This window comes from Oculina patagonica, chromosome 14 (genome assembly GCF_052425735.1).
Source record: "Oculina patagonica isolate OP01 chromosome 14, crgOcupat, whole genome shotgun sequence".
NCBI classification, from domain to species: Eukaryota; Metazoa; Cnidaria; class Anthozoa; order Scleractinia; family Oculinidae; genus Oculina; species Oculina patagonica.
In genome coordinates, this window is record NC_135771.1 from 12,070,565 (window position 1) to 12,094,803 (window position 24,239).

At 37.6% G+C, this 24,239-nt stretch overlaps 1 long non-coding RNA gene and 1 pseudogene across 2 annotated transcripts; one reads left to right on the top strand and one right to left on the bottom strand.

The window, feature by feature from the left end:
* The first annotated feature begins 507 nt into the window (after positions 1-507).
* LOC144637470 (uncharacterized) lies at positions 508-22,626 on the top strand (annotated as a pseudogene). Its single transcript, XR_013567727.1, has 9 exons — positions 508-790; positions 3,958-4,152; positions 4,793-4,948; positions 5,585-5,872; positions 6,289-6,459; positions 7,067-7,258; positions 13,625-13,708; positions 20,594-20,724; positions 22,598-22,626. The product of XR_013567727.1 is annotated as an uncharacterized LOC144637470 (transcript).
* LOC144637491 (uncharacterized) lies at positions 14,301-19,986 on the bottom strand. Its single transcript, XR_013567730.1, has 3 exons — positions 19,691-19,986; positions 15,236-15,400; positions 14,301-14,395 (listed from the first exon to the last, which is right to left on the bottom strand). It is a non-coding gene; the product is annotated as an uncharacterized LOC144637491 (long non-coding RNA).
* Positions 22,627-24,239: the final 1,613 nt, after the last annotated feature.

The following is a 24,239-nucleotide window of genomic DNA, read 5'->3' on the forward strand; positions in this document are numbered from 1 at the left end:
CAGGTTTACCTCGGTTATTTGAGCCAGTATAAACACTGTACAAATGTACCGAGGTTAAGTAAGTAAATGTTTACCTCGGTGAATACCCAAGTGTAAACACAGCATTAATAGCTTTGCTCATTCACAAGATGCGCCTAGAACACCAAGGTGAAGACATTTAGTGAATCATTCAAAGAACAGCAAAGTGTAATAAGTTTGTAACAATTCATCCAAGACACGTGGGCGGCGTCTGATAACGTCTGCCAAACGCTTCAAGTTTTGATTAAAAACTCATGCTTGTATAACTCATGATAATACTTCTTTTGTTACTTTGGTGGACTGTTATAGCCATTTTTATAATAGATAGACCATTATTTTTAAGTATCCATTAATGTAAATATTTCTTTTGACTTTTTGAAGTGATGCTCATAATACTTCCCCTTCAATCAATAACTTTTTATGCTCTGTTTTTCGAACAGGAATACTTCCAGTATCCAATTGAGGCAGATGGAGATAGCCGCTGGGGAGGGATCTGGGAAGCACCACGTAATTACACATTCCTTTCAACCAGCGACAAACAAACCGAAGTTAAAATGTTAAAGAAGTTCGACTCCTGGGACGAGAACAGCAACTTAGCAAAGCGCATGCCTAGATTGGCGTTATCAAACGACCTCTTATTAAGCAGCGCATCTACTGTGGACGATTCCTCAGGTTCTTTGGTATACAATAGTGGTGCAAGCTCTGCCTCGTACTTAGAGACGGAGAAGCCAAACCCGAGTGTGGTGAGATTCTGGATGAGAGAGGGTGCAAGGTAAAATTACAGCCTTACAATAGGAAAACCATTTGTAAGAAATTCGCCAGTATAATTAACAATTATTCGCCGAAGGCGAAGTGAATCACGGCGAATATTCCCCGAGACGAAGTCGAGGGGAATATTCGTCGAGATTCGCTGAGCCTGAAGCGATTGTTTTAGTCTAATTTTCAGAGGTAAATAACTAAAACTATAAAATAAAGAACTAAAACACGGAAACAACCAACACAAGTGCTTGAATACGTGTAAAAAAGTTTAATTCATCGATTCCAAAAGATAATTTACACTTTAGATTAAGCAATAAAACGAAACAAAATAAACACTACGAAAAAGACAGATATCTAGTACCTTTGTTTAATCGTTGGCGACTTCTGAGCAATTGTGTAAATCCTCTTGAAATAAGAGTAGCTCTGATCTGAAGAGAAATGAGTAATTTTTGGTCAATTGATCTAGCTGCCACTGAGTTTCTTGTGGCCACGAGCGATCTCCAAAACCACCGTCCTTAGCACCAATTCTAATGCCCTGCGAACCATCTCTTGACAATATTTTGGGCTCAAAAGCCTTGGTAGCCAATCTTTAAAATTCCAACTGTTTTGAATACCCCGGACTTGACGTGATTCCTTTCGAATGAACGAAAATTTTATTCATCAAATGCCGCCATGTTTACTTGCCTGGATGGCAAAGTTTGCGTGGCTTAGTAACCAAGCCCAGAAATGTTATATTCACCTCAAAGTGAGGTGAATATAACGTCATAAACCAGAACTTGACCAATCAGAATGTCGCATTCTTATATTCACCTCTTGAAATTAGACTAACAAGCGATATTCTCCAGCCCAGCCAAAATAATTTCCACTGATTAAAAATGTACGAAAAAATCAATGACCTCGACATAGAGAGGTCCCTTTATTATGAAATGAGCGAACACGTTTTCCCTTTCCCTGGCACTTTTTATTATATCCGGGGCTCCAATATATAAATGTTTATTAACCCTATTCAGATCGGGCTTTTTTGGACCTTCTCTGACCCCCCCCCCGGGGGGGGGGCTTCGGAAACCCCTCATATCTAACTTCCAGAATGTTTATGCAATCACAATGAAACTTATAGAATATATGTTATGTCCGAACATCTTTCTTTTGGTATACGTCACGTAGGACGATGACGTCACATCACGTGACAATTACATTATGATGTCAAAACAGCCGCCATTTTGGATCCGCCATCTTGGATTTTAAAATTTTTCAAAAATGCCAGAAAACCACCTAAAATTACTGCAAAGTACAAAAAATCAATAAAATTGTGCTTATTAACCGTAAAAACATAAAAATGAATTGCATTAAAGTTAATTTTCAGTACAGAAACACGAAAAATACAAATTTGGGAAAACATGACTGTCAAAATGCCGTTGCCATGATGATGACAAGTTCCTGACACAACATCCTATCCTACCAAATTATTTCCAGATAAATTTTATATAAACTCAGAAAGTTTGGCAGGGTTTGGTTGAATCTTGAAAAAGTTATAAGCGTTCAAAGTCAGCGCGGGCCTCAAAATCTCCCCCGGTCTGAATAGGGTTAAGAAAGCTTGTAAGTTGGTAGGTAACACGATTGTTGGTAAAAAGAGAGGTTTTTCAACCATTTGAACCAAATTAAAAAAAAGTAATTTGATTGGCCGTTCCGAGGTTGCGCAGGGAACTGGGGCGAGTTTCAAATTTTAAGTAATCGATAATCTGACACCATCACATGAAAGATCACGATGAGATTGGTCATTTGACCAAGTTCGATGCATTCAGGATGAAAAGAAACGAAGTTATGGACCTTGAAACATGGTTAAAAATACATACAAACGTCTCTTATTGTAAGTCAGCGTCCCCCAAAACCATACAAACTCTTAAAATTTTTATCCGTTTTGTGACAGCTGAAAAATCCTGCCAAAGACCCATTATTTGAAAGGAACTAAGATGAAAATCACTATGTTTGCCCAATTTAAAGAGTATCACAAATATCATTATAAATTTAAGAGTTTATATGGTTTTGGGGTGGTGAAATGACAAATCTCATCGGGTTATTTCATGTGGTGGTGTCATATAATCGATTACTTAAAATTTAAAACTCGCCCCAGTTCCCTGCGCAACCTCGGAACGGCCAATACACTAAAAGTTTTCGGATGCATCTTTAAAAAATGGGCACCTGGAGTTGGTCCATTTACTGTACGTTTCGTATACGCGCCGAGTAGTTCACAACCAGTTTGAACTCAACTTCATCGTTCGTGCCCTTTAACACGCCGGGCCAGCAGAGCGCTTAAAGCGGCACTTTTGGAAAAAACTTTTTGCTGTTTTATCCGATTGAGCTCAAACTTAGCACAGTGATAGAACTTTTTATCCCAAACAATCGCATGATTTTTGTTTTTTGAATATAACGGTTTTTGGCGGGAAAATGACGTCACAATGCTAAAGGCAAATTTTTATTTCCTTGTTATGACACAAAAAGTACACGATTCTGAAAGAAGTCGTTAAGATAAATTGAAATGCGAAAGAATTATTCAAAAATCTCAATCCGTCTTGAAGATATAAAGATTTGAATTTTGTAATTGTTCTAAAAATAGTAACAAAATGGCGGGAAATTCAAATGTTCAAACTCTATATCTTCAAGACGGATTGAGCTTTTTCAATAATTTTTTCGCATTTCACTTTATCTCAGCGAGGTCTTTCAGAATAATGTACTTTTTCTACCATAACAATAAAATGAAAATTTCCTTTAGCACTGTGACGTCATTTTCCCGCCAAAAACCGTTAAATTCAAAAAACAAAAATCATACGATTGTTTGGGATAAAAAGTTCTATCATTGTGCCAAATTTGAGCTCAATCAGATAAAACAGCAAAAAGTTTTTCCGAGAGTGCCGCTTCAAGCGCTCTGGTGGCCCGGCGTGTATAAAAAGGTCGGTTCGTATCCAACTTTGGTAGGCTCTCATCCACCAATAAACTCACCAAAATAGTGAGAACATTTTTCATGTTAACATATAATTAACTCGTTTACGGTGTTTTTGACAGCTGAACTATATCAAGAATAATAACATCTAAATTTGAACCTGGAAGCCGATTAGCAGATCGATATTCCACAAAAATGTGTTTCACACATAAAACTTATAAGACTGTTTGTTCTTGCTCTAGATTGTCTTGTAATGACTTAAAATTACGCGGTCTGAGGGCTGGTAACAAGTACGACGAGGATGGCTTTCAAATGATTAAAGTCAGTAATGCCCAGTACCTCCCGGTCTACTGTGACATGACAACAGCTAAGGGAGCATTCACTCTAATTGTGACAAGCGCGCACAACAACTGGACGCGGGCTCAAGTTCCTCGCAGGTAAAATAGTAAACATATAGTTCCGTTCATTGAATCATCTAAATTTCCCCCTTAGTTTTAGTGCCAGATTTTATTTTATAACATCAATTAATACAGCTCTTTAAAATTGACTGTAGGGAGCGCGGTGGCTTAATTGTTAGCGCGCTGGACTCCGGATCGAGCTGTATGGGTTAGAGTCCCGGCTGGGGCACTGCATTGTGTTTTGGAAAAGACTCTTTACTTTAATAGTTGCCTCTCTACACCCAGGTGTATAGATAGGTACCGACAAACTATCAAATGCTGGAGGGTGACCCTGCGATGGACTAGCATGTCATCCAGGGGGAAGTAAACATACTCCTAGTCGCTTCATGCTACGGAAACCGGAATAAGCTGATGCGGTCAGTATGGGCCACTAGACACGACGCAAAGTTTACCTTTAAAATTTACTGCAAAAAGCTGGTAAAGCTTACGGTAAACAGGCTTCCCCAAGTGATTTATAGAATATCGACACTCGTCGACTGACAATGTACTGTATAGCTCATAAAATCATTATAATTTATAAGAAGCAATTATCTTCATAACAATATTCTCATATTCATTATCATCGCTGCTGCCGCCACTTTCTCACATTTAACACCTATTTGCTATTTATTCCTTTCAGAAATGGACTCTTCCCAGGATTAAACAGGGATTATTCCATTTTGGATCTAGCAGACAGTATTAAAAATCTCAACAATAATGGAACGTTTCAATACATGATGGATGCCAATTCCCGTCGTCATTGGGGAGGGATTTTTGAAGCCCAAACTTCATACAGGTTGGAGCAGTAAACGCTTTTTCCATCTCTAAATCTTTAGTCAAGTCGCAAAGGCAAGTCGCAAAGAGCAAATGTAGTGCTTTTATGTGCGAACTATATTAAAAATTCAATTGATACTCAAAAATTGCTTCTAAACTTTTAGCGGGTGAACTTTTCTGATATAATGCTCCGATTTTTCAGTAAATCTTAATCTTTGTAACTACTCAGCTTGTTCAGTTTATTTCTATCCTGGGTAATTTTTTTTGCCTAATTTAGTTAATGAATTTTATGCTATAATTATAATTACTAAATGATTGTTGTTGTTGTTCTCAATTAATTGTGTAAGTTTTCAGCACTGGTTTACTTCCCACCTTCTTCAAATTGATGCCAAAAAAAGTTGTCTCGTATAACGTATAAGCTTCGCGATTCAAGTTATCAAGAAAAAAAAAAAGAACTGTAAAAAATTTGCCAATTTCAAGTGTTTGTATATTCTGAAAAATAGCAACATCGATAGTTTGGATATTTAATATACTTTATTTTATATCAAAACAGTTAAGGTATAGCAGTTAGCTATGTAAAGATAAACCATGAATTTACAAGCGTACTGAAGGTTTAGCTTTCTTTTCAGAAGTGCACGTTTTTTGCTTTCTTTTCCAGCTTCATGGCAACAAGTCAGAAGCAGACAAATGTGCAGTTGACAAGAAAGTTTAGCAACTGGGAGTATTCATGGTATAAGTCGTTAAACAAGCGAATGCCATGGTTCGACGCCACCGGGACTCATAACAAGGCTCTTCTGACTACGTCCTTCAACCCCATCTACTACCCCTCGGGCTAAATAATCTGGGGTGGCACGGATCGGCAGCCAGCAGATTGGATTTGGGACGGTGGAATGAGAAATCTGGTACTGGGTGAACGAGGATGATTGTGACGAAGATAGAAAACCAGGTAAAATTCATCTTAGGGTTGATGGAAAAAATAATATTGATATTAAATAAAACTGCAGGTAGTTTGCTCTTTTATGAGACGATATACATAGCAAAGTACCTTGGTCAAAAACTTCAAGGTTGCTCATAATAGTTAGAACATATCCGTTTTTGCCACTCTGTGGCAGCTACACCAACTAGTTGGAAAATGTTGCTAAATCCGAAGGTGAAAATGGTTGTTGCAATCGGAACTTTACGTCATTAGGTTTAAATGTATTTCTGGCTGAATCTCTCGTGATGGCTTTAGTCGATAACCTCTTCATCTGTTGCGAACATGCATGTCTCCATCTCTAAACTATTGCACGCGCCCATATTCCATTAATTTGATATTTGATAAAACATCGTAAATCGTAAAACTATCAAATATTATTGTTTTAGTGGACGGTGGATTAACCGAGTGGAGTGAATGGGGAAGAAGCGACAAACTTTGCGAGCAAGGCAGGCAGAGAAGGCACAAAACTTGTACCAATCCCAAACCGCGCTGTGGCGGAAAACAGTGTGATCCCAGCTTGGTTACAATGGAAGAAAAACCATGCACGTATTGCCCTGGTGAGCACTCTGTATTAAATATTTAATATATATTTCATTCGCCATTGTTTATTTACAGTTTGTCAGCAAATAATACTAGTGTTGCCTGTAGCTCCCTTTACCGTAGCAACTTGAAAGTTTTAATGTTCACCATAACTCGATAGATATTTGATTGCGTACGTATACGTTTTAAAATTCGTGTGTAAACTCATTTCTCATTTTACATTGCGTTTCAAAACAATAAATCCCCTGTTTTCATTATTAATTTTAATTTTGCATATTACTGTTTCTGAAATACAAACCTAACCAGAAAACGTATTTTTTAAATGTCAATAAAAAAAAACAAAATGTCTTTATCTCCACTTTTAATCAATTGTAATAGGAAAATTTCAAACCCTCTTCATTCTTCATGTTGAAACATGATGATATTAGAGCTTGAAGTTATTCCGGGAAGGCTTTTTCGCGCGTTTATATGGCCTGAGAAGAGAAAAGCTAGCCAGCATCTAGAACTTGTCAGATTCTAGTACTCTCAGAATGCATCTAGAGCACTGAAATATATGTTGTGTTTAAACTTTAAAGGAGAATAAAGCAAATCTTGCACTAAAGTATTTTATCTCATTGTTTACAGAAAGTGGAATACGAAGTTACGGTGACTACTGCGTTGTCCCTAACAACGTGGGTTGTTCTCCACCCGATGGCACTCATCTCATCTTCACCAAAAACAGAGGCAGTGCTTGTAATGCGACCGACATGATGTTTGTCTTTGACTGGGATGGTGTCATCCATCACAAGTGCAGCAAGAAAGTGATCTGTCCTCAGGGTAACTATGTTCTGTCTTTGTTGACCTTGTAGTTCTTCTTATCCTTTACCTTATATTCTTTATTTTCCCTGAATATATGTCAGGCTGAAAGTCAGGGTTTGTGAGCTATATATTGCCTTCTAATTTTATTGACGCTGTAATTGACTTGTACACCTATATTAATATTTATCTAGATCTAGTTCTACATTTTACTATAGATAATCAACTATAGTGCAAAAAGTATTAAGTGTCATGGTCAGAAAAAATCAAAGAAATCAAAGAAATTTTGGCCACAGTCCAAAAACTCATACTTTGTCAATTTGAAGGCCTAGGTATGTAACTGAAAGATATGAAGTTAGTTTTTCGAAATATTCAATTTTACGGCAGAAAACCATGAATAACGATAATCGTACCGGAAGCTCAAATTTCACTTCTCGACAATCCGAAATTTCACGCTTTTCAGCTTCTTGCTACCCAGACGTTTCAACCGCTGTAAATCTTTCCTTACCTTAGTTGCATAGATTGACTCTTCCTTTATCGAAATATAGTTAGTATTTTTATCTCTGATTATTTCTGAGCCAGCTGAGCCTCGATTAAGTAGACACATTTTTCTCATTTAGGAAAAAGGCTAAAATAATCCAAATTCAGTGTGGAAAAAAGCTGACCGGTAGTGCTTCAAATCTTCTGATATTTTAGCCAAAGAGAGTCCAGTCGTTGAATTTTAGGTTTATGGTTTCAAAAGTGTGGGATCTAGTAGCAGTTTTGAACAAAGGTCGATCAAAGGTCGACAAAATTACAATTCCGCGGCTTTGAAAAGAACAACTGAAACACGTGACACGAAACACGCAATAGAGTAATTTGTATATTTTTTGGGCAAAGACAACACGGTAAAATTAGCTTTGAAGTTTTATACGTTTGAGACTTTAGAAAAATAGTATTTATCCTAAAGATTGCCTACAATAGAAGAAATACCAAAAATAACAGCACTTGAACTCTCCCTGATGTTCGTCACGCACGAGCGACTTGGAGCCGCGAATGACAAAAATATTTTCCATTGATTCAAAGTAAATCATATTCTGAAATAAGAAAAATCTATTTTCTTTAAACTTTGCCCACAAATCTGTCTTAACTAAAAAACGAAACAGCTTTCATTTTCGCAAATATCGTAAGATATATTCTTTTAAGATTTTATTCAATTAGACCACAACCGGCCTATTTTTAGCAATGGCGACAAGTGAAAATCGAGTCACCGCTTCAAAAATTTATGCTCCAACTTTAGGAATTGTCTTAACTCTCCTGGACCAAATTGGACCTTTATCTGTATAAAGCACACAATTTTGATTCGTTTAAAAGAAACTAACAATACGAAATATTTTGATTTGAAGTGTACTTGGCCATTGACGCGAACGGCTCAAAAAAATGGCACATTTTCAACGGATCACTGCGCAAAAGTCCAACTACTTCCGCATTACATTTGTTTCCATACCAACTAAAAAGAAGTCAAAGAGTATGGAAATGGAAAAATATGTTGTGGTTTAAGCGAGCTTTTAGTGCAACCAGGCGGCAACTTGGCTTATGTTGCGAACATGTTTTGTTTACATTGCAACAGCGGGCAGTTGCTCACGCGAAACCAATTTAGCATAAACAACACAATATTTCGTAAACATTGTAACCTTACAAAACTTCTTTATATCAGCTGACACAATAGAACATCATTTAAGACTCGGAAACCTTAGCAGCTAGTCAACAACAAAAAATACTGTCCCCTACCTGCAAGACAACAAATTTCAAATTTCCACATTTCTTTCTGGTTTTCGTCAACCATAGTATCCGCAGAAAGTTTCAAACGGTAAACATAACATAAAAATCACATTGAACATACCACATGATTGTGATAACTTTAACAAATGAAAGAAAGTAGCGGGAAACACATCCCAAGAAATTAACCGAACACAATAGATCGGCTTGAACGGTGGATTAAAAGTTGCGTCACGCAATCCAACCTGAATCCAACTGCGTTATGGGCGAACTGAATAATTATTGTCCAAGAATCGGACTGTCCAAAATATCGGCTGTAAATATTTTTGACCGATGTATTTGTTTGATTTCTTGTTTTCGACCACTTCCTGTACATCTACATCTGGATGCTTCCAAATTTGAAATTTTAGGCTCGCTTTTCAAATACAAAAAAACCCGCTTTTTTAAAATGATAAATTTTTCTAGTAAACGATAAAGGTAAGTAAGAAAGAAAGAAAAAGTGGAACAAACATAAGTCTTTACAAACCACGCCGCCACGCACTTGTCATTCATACTTTGTTGTTGTTCTCGTAAAGCATTAACAACTTCCAAAACAAATGGAAGAGTTGCGCTTTTTGTTTCACACTTCAAAGTTTAGAGGAAGTTGCGGCAATCGAAGGGGATAACCGAGCTCGTTCGTCTTGGAGACTGCAATGATCCCATAGCAAACCATTTAATTTCGTGGCATTTCTGATAGAGCACGAACTAATTTTTGCTAGAGCAGATGTATTTGAATTGTCTTCATCAAAAAAGGGGAAATTTTATATGTCCCAAGCATCGCCATTCTAGTTTCTCGTAGGAAATATTCGAAACAGCACAGGCCTTGCTAATATCCCACTCACCGTGGTGATAAAAAAGCCATTAGAAGCAGAGATGTGCTAAATGTGCACATGGCCGACAAGATCAGGTTTGTAAACGTAACTCACATTACGGTAGTATAAGCTTATAGATTTTCTTTAATGGCTGAGTGGGAAATTTTTCTAGGCAAAAATGTCTTGTTCACTTTTTCGTTGGCTACATTTTTGGTGTGGCCAGAAAATGTGCAGGGTTTTTCTATCCTTCTGATAATTTCCACCCTATTTCTTTCTCCGTAAGAAGGAATAGATGATGAGGTCAATTGAGCTCTATTACACCCCCCCCCCCTCCCCTAAACGAACCCGCCCAACCGGGAAATGAAAAAACCCGTCCGCGAATAGGACTGTTTGAGTTTTCTTTCAGCTAAATACGTTTTCAGCTTAATACGTAAGCTTCGTTTCTAATAAACATACCAAAATGGTGCACACGAAGACATGTACATCTGTCAAAAATATTTACAGCCGATATTTTGGACAGTCCGATTCTTGGACAATAATTATTCAGTTCGCCCATAAGGCAGTTGGATTCAGGTTAGATTGCGTGACGCAACTTTCAATCAACCGTTCAAGCCGATCTGTTGTGATCGATTAATTTCTTGGGATGTGTTGCCCGCAACTTTCTTTCATTTGTTTAAGTTATCACAATCATGTGGTATGTTCAATGTTATGTTATGTGTGTTATGTTTACCGTTTGAAACTTTCTGCGGATACTATGGTTGACGAAAACCAGAAAGAAATGTGGAATCCAATAACATGGCCATGGCGGACCTGACAATGAATTTTGTTGTCTCACCGGCTTGCAGGTAGGCAACAGTATTTTTTTGGCTGACTAGCTAGCTGCTAAGGTTTTCGAGTTTTAAATGATGTTTTATTGTGTGAGCTGATATAAAGTTTTGTAAGGTTACAATGTTTACGAAATATTGTGTTGTTTAAGCTAAATTCGTTTCGCGTGAGCAACTGCCCGCTGTTGCAATATAAGCAAAACTTGTTCGCAACATAAGCCAAGTTGCCGCCTGGTTGCACTAAAGGCTCGCTTAAACCACAACATATTTTTCCATTTCCATACTCTTTAACTTCTTTTTAGTTGGTATGGAAACAAATGTAATGCGGAAGTAGTTGGACATTGGCGCAATGACCCGTTGAAAATGTGCAAGTTTTTTTAGCCGTTGGCGTTAATGGCCAAGTACACTTCAAATCAAAAATATTCCGTATTGTTAGTTTCTTTTTAACGAACCAAAACTGCGTCCTTTATACAGATAAAGGTCCAATTTATTCCAGGAGAGTTAAGACAATTCCTAAAATTGGAGCATAAATTTTTGAAGCGGTGACTCAACCTTTTTTCCTATTTTCACTTGTCGCCATTGCTAAAAATAGGCCGGTCGTGGTCCAATTGAATAAAATTCTTAAAAAAATATTTCTTGCGATATTTGCGAAAATGAAAGCTGTTTCGTTTTTTAGTTAAGACAGATTTGTGGGCAAAGTTTAAAGAAAATAGATTTTTCTTATTTCAGAATATGACTTACTTTGAATCAATGGAAAATATTTTTGTCATTCGCGGCTCCAAGTCGCTCGTGCGTGACGAACATCAGGGAGAGTTCAAGTGCTGTTATTTTTGGTATTTCTTCTATTGTAGGCAATCTTTAGGATAAATACTATTTTTCTAAAGTCTCAAACGTATAAAACTTCAAAGCTAATTTCACCGTGTTGTCTTTGCCCAAAACATATACAAATTACTCTATTGCGTGTTTCGTGTCACGTGTTTCAGTTGTTCTTTTCAAAGCCGCGGAATTGTAATTTTGTCGACCTTTGATCGACCTTTGTTCAAAACTGCTACTAGATCCCACACTTTTGAAACCATAAACCTAAAATTCAACGACTGGACTCTCTTTGGCTAAAATATCAGAAGATTTGAAGCACTACCGGTCAGCTTTTTTCCTCACTGAATTTGGATTATTTTAGCCTTTTTCCTAAATGAGGAAAATGTGTTTACTTAATCGAGGCTCAGCTGGCTCAGAAATAATCAGAGATAAAAATACTAACTATATTTCGATAAAGAAAGAGTCAATCTATGCAACTAAGGTAAGGAAAGATTTACAGCGGTTGAAACGTCTGGGTAGCAAGAAGCTGAAAAGCGTGAAATTTCGGATTGTCGAGAAGTGAAATTTGAGCTTCCGGTACGATTATCGTTATTCGTGGTTTTCTGCCGTAAAATTGAATATTTCGAAAAACTAACTTCATATCTTTAAGTTACATACTTAGGCCCTCAAACTGACAAAGTATGAGTTTTTGGCTGTGGCCAAAATTTCTTTGATTTTTTCTGACCATGACACTTAAAGTTGCGTTTATATTCGTTTGGCATCAAGTGGAAGTTTGATCGAGGGTCGAGTTGTTTGTTTTATGTAACATATAGAACGCGAGAGAGAGTATTTCGTCATATTTCCAAGCACCGAGAAATGAGTTGAAAATACGACGCGCATTGCACTATTTTTTACGAACTTCAAGGTGTTTGGAAATGCAATGAAACACTCTCTCGAGTGTTTGATATATCTTCTCAGTCAAAACTAAAACTAAAAAGATACAAAAACAGATACAAAAAAGGCCTGGTAAACACAATGGTTGATCGGGCGTACCGTTTATCCTCCACCGAAGAAGCCTTCACGAAAGAGTGCGACAAGTTACGCACCATGTTTTCCAAACTACACTACCCGAACGCATTGGTCGATTCCATAATACACAAGTTCAGGCAAGAAACTAATACAGAACCGCACGCCGCAACCACATCAGAGCCATCTGTCATCAGCTAATCGAGTCCGCAAAGAAATTCATTCTCTGGGATCCAAGATCAACATTGATGTAAAACCCGTCTTTACCAGCAGATTTTGTGCGTAAAGGAAAACAAGCCCCCGATCGTAAACACACAATGCGTTGTTTACTTGTTTCAATGTGATTTGAGCGATGCAAATTATGTCGGGTTTACTGCCCGACAACTACATCAACAGATTAGTGAGCACCGTTATTCTGCGATCGGTAGACACCTTGAGGCACAACATGGCAGCAAAGGAGCAAAGATTGATCACCTTTTCAGAGTTTCGTGTACAAAATGCTGTTTATCAGGGACATTAATCCTTCGCTCAACACACAAAGTGACTCTATCCGCGCCAAATTATAAACTTGACACTTCCCTATTTTTAATTAGAACTCTTAGTTTTTCTATTGTTTTACTTTACGTATTATGCCCATAGGACACACAACTATTTTTTATTGTTTTCACGTTATATAAATTCTTATTTTAACTATCACCTTTTTTGACTTGATAATGGCGTAGAATAGTGCCGAAACGTCGTCTACTTTTTTAAAGTTTTTAAAGTTTTAAAATGAGTTTTAACAATTCTTTAGCGTTTTTTTTTAATGAATACTTTATTTACAACAAAGGCACTACATGAATACGATTAACAAATAACAAATAAGAAAAAAAAAATGTCATTATAAAAACTAAAACTACGAAGAAAAAAGAAAAAAAAAGTAAACATCTATGCCAACTAAGATCGCATATCGAAACCACCATCATAATTCTGAATTCCTTTGTTTTAACTTAATTAATTTTTAATAAAATAGTTAAAATGCTTTAAACAACCCGATTCAGTTTTTAAATGAGCTATTAAATGAACTAGAATAACATAAAGACTCCTTTGCGTATGTATTGCTTATCTTTTATGTATCATGTTCCTTATCCTAGACAATAACCCTACTTACGGCAAGAAACTTATGCTGAAGGACAAATGCGATTTGAGCATTTCCAAGCATGTCAGGTTTGTTCATAGTTAGTTTTTGTTGAGTTATTTTTTTCAAAAATAGCTCTTAGTCGGCGTGATGTTGTAGTCAGTGGGTGGCTCAGTCAGCGAAGTATGTTTGTTTGTCACACCAATCAGATTTCAGTTACTATCGGAACCAATCAAATTGCAGTTTATAAAGGGGAAGCAATCTGACACAGTTGTAGTCAGCAATTTCGTTCGAAGTTTTTAGATTAGAAGGAGGCGGAATCGGTGAGTTGTGATTTAACCCTGGATTAAAAAAGTTTTTCGTAACGCTCGCCTGCTTACAACGCACACGCCGTGAGCAAAAGGCCCAACACTAACTTGTTATTCGTCTTATTGGAGCGTACGTTTGGAGAGGCTAGCTTTCCTGGCCGTAGTAAAAATAACATATAACATTTGCACAAAGCAGATTTGAAGAATAATGTTGTCATTACTTTTGCCGTCCGCTTTGCGAAGTTCGTTGGGAAATTGGAAAGTTTGTTATGAATTTGCCAAATAGGTTGCGAGTTTGTGAATCAAATTGTGAGCTTCGATACAAAGTTCCCAACTTAGGCCCGAAATTAATAAAACCTTCTATAGTTATGTTATCAAAAACGGCTTTGCTACGCTAAACTGTTGGAAACAAATGTCATAAAAATAAAAAAACTTTTATGTTCAGCGAGCCGTAAACATGTTGTCTCGAACAAATTAGTCTGTCGCGTCGCGTCGGCTTCGATTAAAATCAATTTTACATAGGAGTAAACCATCCAGTTTCATCCAGTTTACAAACGCAGAAGACTTGAAATTGAAGACAGTGAAGATTATGCCTCACAGAAATCGTTAAATGTGTGTTTTCATACAAAAAATTTAAAATTTGACCAAATTTCTACCTGCATAAAATTTATTTATCGGCAAATCACTTGCGTGATGGCTGGCTGATGCGAAACGTTGTCTTGCACTTCAAGCTACTTCAACTTTCCTTGACAAGCTCTAAAATCTTCGAGTTCAGAAATCGCCATGATTTTCGAGCAACATGTCTTGTTTCTCCTCAACTACCAAAACTTCGACCGTTCAGTCGGGCCGTAGTTGGGGACTTATCGAAGTTCGCAATTTGATTCGCAAACTCGCAACGTAATTGGCAACTTCATAACAAAGTTTCCAATTTCCCAACAAACTTCGCAAAGCGGGCGGCCAAAGTAAACTGAAATCAACTGTAAAACATCTCGTTCAAACATTTAATGAACCGGTACAAGTATTAACTTTGCTGTTAAAAGCAACTACGATCGATAGCAAAAACAGAATAATAGCGTGCCATTCCGTGACAATTTGATAACTCAATTAGTTCTTGTTTGTTGAATAGAATTTAGGTTGTGAATGAACGAAAATCTTTGTTGAACAGTTCGATCTGACAGGAAACAAATACTCCAGGTGTACTGCGCTTTAAAGGACTTTCCCGAAGAAAGTGGTTTTTGATTTGATGCGTTTATTACTTCGTTTATTACAGTACTTTTCGTTCAGTGACTATATGGAGACGTGGCTTTTTCGAGAAAAACAAGGGTATCGTGTTACGTTCGTTTTTAAAAAACAAAGGTTTCATGTTACAAAAGTGAGAAAAACAACAATATCATGTTTCAGTGTTTGGCAAAAAGCCAAAAGTATTGCGTAACAAACAAAAGTAACACGTTACGGTTGCTACAAAACTAGCAACAAAATAACTGCTTAAAGGTCAAATGCAACGAAATAGGAAATTTTTTCTTTTGTCCGCAAACCTGTCGTCTATGAAGGTACTAATGATAATAAACTCTTAAAAATGGTTTTTGTGCGAATTGTGGCGCTAAGGAGATGAAAGTCCGACGATTTCCGAAGACTTCACGAAAACGAACCAAAAATGGCCGCGCGTGGAATGGAATCGAATAGAGGTATTTGTGACGTCAGGTGTGGCGAGCAAGTTTTCACGTGTTTTGAGCGATCCTTGCAAATCCTTGGGTTTGTTCGATGGATTTCCACAGTTTCTGGAACAGCCGTTAGTTGAAACCGATGAAGACTTTGATTCAAGCCTTCGAAAAGTCTAAATACAGCCATATCAGTTCGAACTAACGGCATCTGGCAAGGAATAAATCGATTTCTCGAGCGATAACTCCGACTCTGCGAGTGAACAAGATGGCGTTTAAATCCGGTAACATCTACATGCACCAACAACGAAGGAATATGGGCACATATATTGGTGAGCCTAATCTAATATAATGGAAACGGCTTTCAGAGAATTTGAAATAAATAAATAGTTGAATCTTAAGTTGAAGTATGGTCTTCATTTTGTTCAAAAGGATTGCAATGTGGAATTATTTGTAGACTTTGTACACTGCATGTTTGTAGCATTGCCCGAGCTGAGCTGAGTTTGTTCTCTAAAATAACACACCTTGAAGAATCAATTAAACCTTTAGAAGCTTTAAACTCATTCCCCTCAGCCAAATAATTTATTTTCAAAGACTGAAATTAAATACCGTGACTGTGTGGCCTTTTACTTTCAATCAGAATTATGCCTGGTATTAATATTGCTCTTTATTTGCCGAATTATTAACCTAGGTGATTATTTTATCCTTTAGTTAATTAATCCATCTATGTAATCTAGCCCTTATATTTTTCAGTTGATTCTACTGATAATTCTCTGAAAAGGGAATTGTCTTAAGTAGATGGGGTGTAGGTCGAAGATAACAATTTCAACAGTAATATGGCAACTTGCATTTCTTAAGACCCAGGTTATAAGATCTAACTTGTGTGCTGACACAGGACCTGACACTGGGACATGTAGCAGGGAAAATTTACACCTAGTTTTGTGTTTCAATGTCCTTGCTTACACATCCTTGTATGTAAAATCATGAGATTTTGTCAAAGCTGCATTATTATAAAATATGCTAGGAAGCAGGGATGGCGCAGTGGTGAGAGTCCTTGCCTCCCACCAATTGGCCCGAGGTCGATTCCCTGATTTGGCATCATATGTGGGTCGAGTTTGTTGTTCGTTCTCGGCCTTGCTCTGAGGGTTCTTCTCTGGGTTATCCAGTTTTTCCCATCCACAAAAATCAACACTTCCAAATTCCATTTCGATTAGGAAATTATACACTGCCCCACAAGCTTCTAGCTTTAATCCTCTCCATGTGTAAATAAAGGTTTCTTTATTTATTTATTTTTATATATTTGTTCATGCAATTTGTCATTTTATGTCAGCTTCTTTGTTTTGTACACTTATTGGTACTACTAATGGGTAATATGTTCTTTTGTTATGGTTTGATGGGGTCGGACATCAATGCATAGCCCCTTTGTCAACATCCATCTTTGGACATGGTAAACATGTACAAACAACACAGATCTAAATCAAGCAATCACAGCCCACTAGCATGGTTTTCTGATTTTGTGCGCTCATTTGCATGAAACCAACACCAGTACCGGTCACTTAAAACAGCACATTTTAGGACGATGTCGAAAGACAATGTTAAAAAATAGATGCAGAGAGATGGCTTTGCAAGTTCACTGAATGCATGTGTAAGAAGCTGATAACAGTTTCTTAAGTACTTTCCAGCCTATTACTATGATGGGTCAGTACTAATTATTTGTCAGTTAATGCTGCAATTATTTTATCAAGCAAATGTACCATCATTGCCGAACAAGTTGTGGTCATTTTTAGTTTGTCACTGGTAACCATAGCAACAGTAAAATCTATCAAAAATTACCCTTAATTTTCACTAAGCTAAAAAATAAGCAGCTAGATGACAATCAAACTAAGTGCAGTGATTTTCCAAGACCCCAAAGGAGACATTATAGCCTCTGCATGCACTGCTTGTAATTTATCACCTTATCTCAGACCAAGGGATGAATACAACAGTACAAATACAAACAGTAGGTGCTTTAAAAAACTATTTCTAAGTTTGCAAAGAAATTGATAATCTTAAAAATACCCAATTTCAGAATGGCTTAAAACAATACTCTTTCGCCTCGAGGAAAGGGGTGGGGGGGGGGGGTACTCTTAATATTTTTGAGTAGGGGTGTGCTGCTGGGACTCTGTAGCCGTACCCTATCCCACACCATTTTCAGCTTATTTTGTAGTACCCTATCATAGTATGCTAGACTATACACTGAAAATCCCTACCCTACCCCAAACTATTGTATCACTATTCCATCTTAAACTCATCTGCTTGAAAAACACACAGCAGCACACATGCATTTTCCTATCAAGCTTATATATGGGAGTATTAGGCTTGCTTACAAGTCGAGCTCACAGAGCGCGAAGCCCGAGAGCTCGAGAGCGGAGGGCGAGAGCTCCGCACCGGGTTCACACCGGAGTCTACTACCACCAAACCGGAAACGAGAAGCAAACGACTTTTGGAAAGTCTATGGGAGTATGGGAGTACCCCCAGCAAGTGGGGAGGGGGTCTTGGGCACCAAAAATAACCATATAGATTTTGAAAGGGAGTATGCCTAAAGGTGTTACTGAGGAATTTGTAAAAGGTCAACAGATTTGGAGCAGAAAAAATTATAAAGAGTTAATTTTAGAAATAAATTGTCATGACACACCTACAATCTGGTTGTAGGCTCTCCTGAGCTAGTAGTTCATAGCCTGCGTGGCAGGCGTCGTTAGTTTACTTGCTAGACAAAAAAAGGTAGCTGATCTGGTCGGGTTTATGCCTTAGACTTCCCATAAATAGCTTGAACTAAAACTAAATTACCATTCAGTTGCACATACCAATTTATTGGCCACAATGAAGCCTGATTTGCAGCTTTTAATGAGTGCTATGCAATGCAACAGTCATTGTACTGGACTAAAATGGGGTTAATGCAGATCTGAACAACAAATGAATCAGGTAAATTGGCCTTTACAAGTGAACAAACTCATCATATACATGTAGTTTACATGAAAAATATAAACCTTTTCTTGGGCACCAACAATGTTCAGTCGGGGGTATTTTCGTTTTTATATTTAGCATAATTTTCATAATAATTTCAAATATAAACAAACATTGAAAAGAGTGTTTCATTGTACACAATACTGAAAATTAAAAGCATTATTTTCCTTCAATGTCTGCATGTATGATTTAGCTTTTTAGACGATCGAAGCAATATAGGGAATATCATTTTTAAGTAAAAAGAAACATAGACATAAAATATTTGTTTGTAACTTAGTAAATTCATGCAAAAGTTCTTTCCTGAAATAAAAAATATATTTTTAATACCAGCCTCGCGATGCACAATATTTCACGCAAACAGTAAAGTTATAGTTTTGGTAGAAGTTTGAGAAGCGACTAGGGTCAGGTTAAGAAAGTAGTGTGTGAATCTAAGTTCAATATAATACAAGAAAGTACAACTTTGGGGTTCCCAGACAATGGGTTAAGTTTATTAGCGACTTTACCTTCGAATTCTGTATTTCGTCTCAAACGATTTCGAATTAGTCCTGGATTAACGGCTTTCTTTCCAAGTTGGTAATAAGAGGAGAAGCACCAGGTCTCATTCGAAGTTTCTAGGGCTAGAACTCGGACCAAAGTGCAAGATTCTGCTGGAAGCTTTCTGAGAAAAACATGTCGGATGATATTGTATTTGCTGAGCAAAGCCAGCGTGCATTTGGCATACACATCCTCTCTTTTTCGTCGATCTCAACTATTCCTTGCATCGCTCCTCGTCTTTAAGAAGATATTTCGAATGGTCATCCGGCTTTATCGGGATTTTAAATGCCAAAAGGTGCAGCAGACCTGGTAGAGACAACAGCACTTTGCTGCATCTTCGCGCGTCGAAGCTCGCCACATGTGACGTCACAAAATCCATTTCCGACAATTTTCCGAAGCTTTTCCGAACCGTTCCGTTTGTGAAGCGAAGATAAAGGGCTGTCTTTAACGTCGAATATCTCAGCGACGTTTTAACCAAATCGTTTAAAACTTCAGATTATGATTATTTACAGTATTTCCTTTCATTTAAAGTCAAAATGAGTCTTAAATAAAATTTGATCAAATTTCGTTGCATTTGACCTTTAAACAGAATAAGAACGTGCCATTTTGTGACATTTTGATAATTGAATTAGTTTTTGTTTTTCAATTAAATGATGAAAATTTACGTATTGAATAAAACAGTTCTGATGTATCAAAATGCACGTAAAAATTATTTTGTTTGCAAGCAAATTTTGTGCAAAAAAGTGACTCCGTGGGCCGCCATACATAAATAGCTCAACCCATGGCATAAACCATCCCAACAGGACAATCACCCAGTTTCACCCCAAGCCACCCCATAAAATGAAAAAAATAACTCCTGCACGCTTAGCGTGCCTATGTTTTAGATACGTCATTGAAACTGCAATTCATTAAAGGCTATAATTATAATGATAAGAATAATGATAATAATCAGTATAGCAACACTCTATGCTACGCCTCGAAAGAAGGGTCACCTGTCAATCATGTGATATGTTTTTCATATTTCCTATTCTCCATTATGATGCGATTGTTATTGGTAACTAGAAATTCCCTTAAAAATACAATGTTATCGCTATTCCGGACAAGCCCTATGGCCACCAAATAAACACAGAATACTGTACACGTTTATTCTAATAAGTAGCAAAAGTCTAAGTTAATAACACTTTTATCAAGTGACAGCCTAAAGAAACGAACTTTATTAACAGAGGAAACTGAGGGCGCTTACCATTAGTCAGAACTGGCCGGTCGGTTGTTTTGAATGTAAAAGATACCTTTTTCACAAGATTTTCGCACAAATTGATCACAACAATGTATAATATTTATGCATTGACTGATTTGACAGGATAAATCTGACTAACAACAGAAATTGTTATTGAAATTGTCTTGCTGGACTGTTCTGACTAATGGTAAGCGCTTTTAGATTCAATTCATGTGCTCATGTTGTTTGCAATTTCAGATTGACAGATTCTTCACTGAAGAATTTGAAGCACAACTTTTGTGTGCATCCAAATGGCGGATGGCCGGGCGAGGGTCGTGACTTGGTATATTGGCCAGGGTGTTCCGAAGAAAGATTGAAGTTGGACTTCTTTGATCTTGGAAAGAATGTTTCTGGACATCTTAATTCCGGAAGAAGCCAGATTTTCAGTTACGCTGTTCTTACGACTGGTTTTTGGTTTTCGGAGTAGTCACTGTGTTCTTGCAGTCACGGTGACCTCTCTCGGGGAGTTAAGTTATATCTGGAGATGATAAGCACATCTTAACCGCCGACCCGTTATCTCGGTTGATAGAGCGTCGGACCACCGTGCGGGAGGCGTCGGAGCGGACCAACACTCAGGGTTTTAAAATAACAGAGCATAATATGCTGCATTTCCCGTGACATCTTCAAATGGTTAAATGTTCTTGTCTTCTCGGATAAGGGCGCTAAACCGTATGCCCCGTCTCCTGAATCTTCACTGTTATGGTCAGCAGGGGACGTTAAAGAACTCACTACTCATAAAGAGTATGGTACGAAGTTCCTGGTGTTGTGGTCTGGTCTGAGTCCGTTGTGATCAGTGTGATGTTATACTGTTGAAATGCCTGGAGATATTAGCTATGTTAAAAGCTACTCTAAAACCAGCGGGTAAATAAAGTATTCAAGATAAATCAGTATTTCTGGCAAGAACGTTACATGCACTGAAAATTAAATTTAAAGTTGACTAAATCACAAGTATATAAATAAGTGCTTAAATAAAGTGTTGGCAGAATCACAGGGTACTATAACCAACATCTACTGTTGTGAGGGTTTTGTTAAGTTTTAAATTATGGCTGATATTTTCCAAAGATTCCAGAGTTCTGTCCTAAGAACTGCCAGAGGAGTACCAAATTGACTTTTGTTTGATTAACGTCACCCCAACACCAAATATGAAGTAGAAGGCACTGTGGCGTAAGGGTTAGTGTGCTGGTCTCCGGATCGAGTGGTCCGCGGGTTCGAGCCCTTGCCGGGGCAATAGGGGTATCCCTGCGATGGACTAGCATCCCATCCGGGGTGGGAGGAGTACAAATACTCCTAGTCCACTTATACATACTGCAACCAGAATAAGCTCTGGCCTGATGGGCCGCTTGGCTCGCAAGCAAGCTTTACTTTACCTTACAAGCCTCAAAAATATAAGAAAAGGGTCTCAGCATGCAAGATCCTGTCAACTTTAGATCTACAGGACAGAGAATCGCTTTGTCGTGACGAAATCCAGACTTTAAGGAACATAAATAACGTTCAAATTTTGCTGAACATAGAAATTAAAAGACAAAAACAAACCACAGGGGACCCAAACGCTGTATTAGTTATTCATAATCTTAAAATAAAAATGTTCTCATTTACCTGCGTTCCTGTGTCTTTTTTCACCGGTTTGGGGGCGATTTGAATTTAAACGAAGGCGGTTTACGTTGTGAGTTTTAATCCGTTATCGGTCTGTCGCAATGTCAATACGACGCGCCTCAATTATTTCTCAAGTTTTACTTTAGCTGTTATTATTAGTTAATGGTTTTAGTAACTTGAGTTAATAACAATTGAAACTTGAGGCGCGTCGTATTGACATTGCGACAGATCGATTACCGTTTAGAACTCGCAACGTAAACCGCCTTCGCTCTGATTCAAATCGCCCCCAAACCGGTAAATAAAAAACACAGGAACGCAGGTAAATATAAAGACCCTTTTATTTTTAAGATTATAAATAACTAATACAGCGTTTGGGTCCCCTGTGAACAATCTGAACAGAAATAGGTGATCCCGTGTGACAACATTGGTGACAGGCCACTTTACTGTCACAGTTACCTTACCACTGTTACATCGATATATCACCATCACTGATCGACACTTTTAAGATAATAAAACCCTCGAGCAGAGATTGTATTAATCGATATTACCGATACTTGTTCTGTATGCTAGCTTGACAGTTGCTTTATTTGTCACAACTGTTTTTGCTTTTGTTTTCAGATCCGCCGACAGCTGCATGACGTGGAAATAGTCACTTGGTAGGAGGCTTGATATGCCCTTGTAGTTTAACAGTGGGATTTCGATTTCATGGGGACTTGTGTGAGATTTGGATGAAACATATCAACAATAAATAAAAGTTCATCTGAATATTCTGCATTTGCATATTTATTGCGAGCCCCGCGTAGCTTCATACACCATCTCTACTTACCTCCCTTGACATCTGACCAGTAACACGATCGGCTACTCATATGTCTACAATTTGATACGTCTCGGACGAAATTCTAAGACAGTAAAAACGTCCCTCCTGAAAAATAACAAACATTAAGCATTTCATTATAACTCGCGCCTCAGGCAATGAGCCAAGAGTTGCCTCCACGCACTTTTTGTGTCAAGATAGACGTCTACGCATGCACAATGCGCCATAATTGTGATCCCGCGATATTGCAATTAGATACATGATAGCATTCTGTAACGATTTGTCGCCAGGTCAGATTATAAGTAACGTTTGAGCCTAGTTGCCCATCAGCCCCAAGCTCATCTCGATTTCCGTTGCATGAAGCGACCAGGCCGGTATTTCTATTCGTTTCGCTCGCACCTGTAAGCAAGACTTTGAAGTATGTTTTACTATGAGAGACGAATTCTTTCATTTTAGTTTTGATTCTGAGGAGCCTTATTTAATTCATACTTTCCCATTTTACCCTCTGCTTGGTCGGATCTTGTGTGAGTCATTTCCACACATTATTCGTTAGCCTAACACTAGTTTAAAAAGGTCTTAAAATCAATCTGCAGAAATAGGGTTTTTCATGTTCTGCTGTTTTGTCTGTCTGCCTGGTATGATCTTAGATTAGTCAGAAAAGACAACTGGCGCCGGAAAGACAGATTGTTTAAAGATGCTTCATGGTTTCATTCCCTGTAGATTAATAGATGCTTATACACATTCCTCGTTAGTCTAGCAGTAGTTTAAAATCACTCCATAAGTTTTCTGCGTAATTTATATTTTTAAGTCACACGGACACACGGACTATACAATGTAAGATTTACATATAACGTGGCTCTTTGTATTTCGAGAATATCATTGTCTCAAATATTTTTTGAAACTGGATACATTGAAGTTATGCCCAGTATCGCTGATGTACTCTCTCGCGATCCATTTCAGTAACAAGTATATTAGTTCATGCTATAGAGCGGTTTTCACTTGAGTATCAGAAGTAATTGCTTCTACTTTGGTTCTGCCTTAATATGCTCATTGATTGGTTAAAAAATATCGCACCACTTTCTCGGCTAATTAGTAGTAAAACCAAAACTAATTGTGAGTTTACTCGTGCACGATTCGCGCGCTTAGTGAAGACTTCATGGAATTACTTCGAGTTTTAATTGGTTTACTGAACTATCAGTGTCCCTTGTGATTGGTCAGAGTAATAACTTTGGTTTTAGTTTTACGACATTCAACTGAAAACTGCTTCAGCCTGAACTATCAAATTATGACGAACGCTTACGCATACTAAATTGGATTGCGCAGCTCTGCTAGCCATGTTATAATATAAGTTGGTTCAACTATTGAGTAATTTTAAAAGTCTGCAGAAGCTTTTACTTCAATTTATTTGTAGTTGATACTTTAGCTTTACACTGGGCAATACAAGC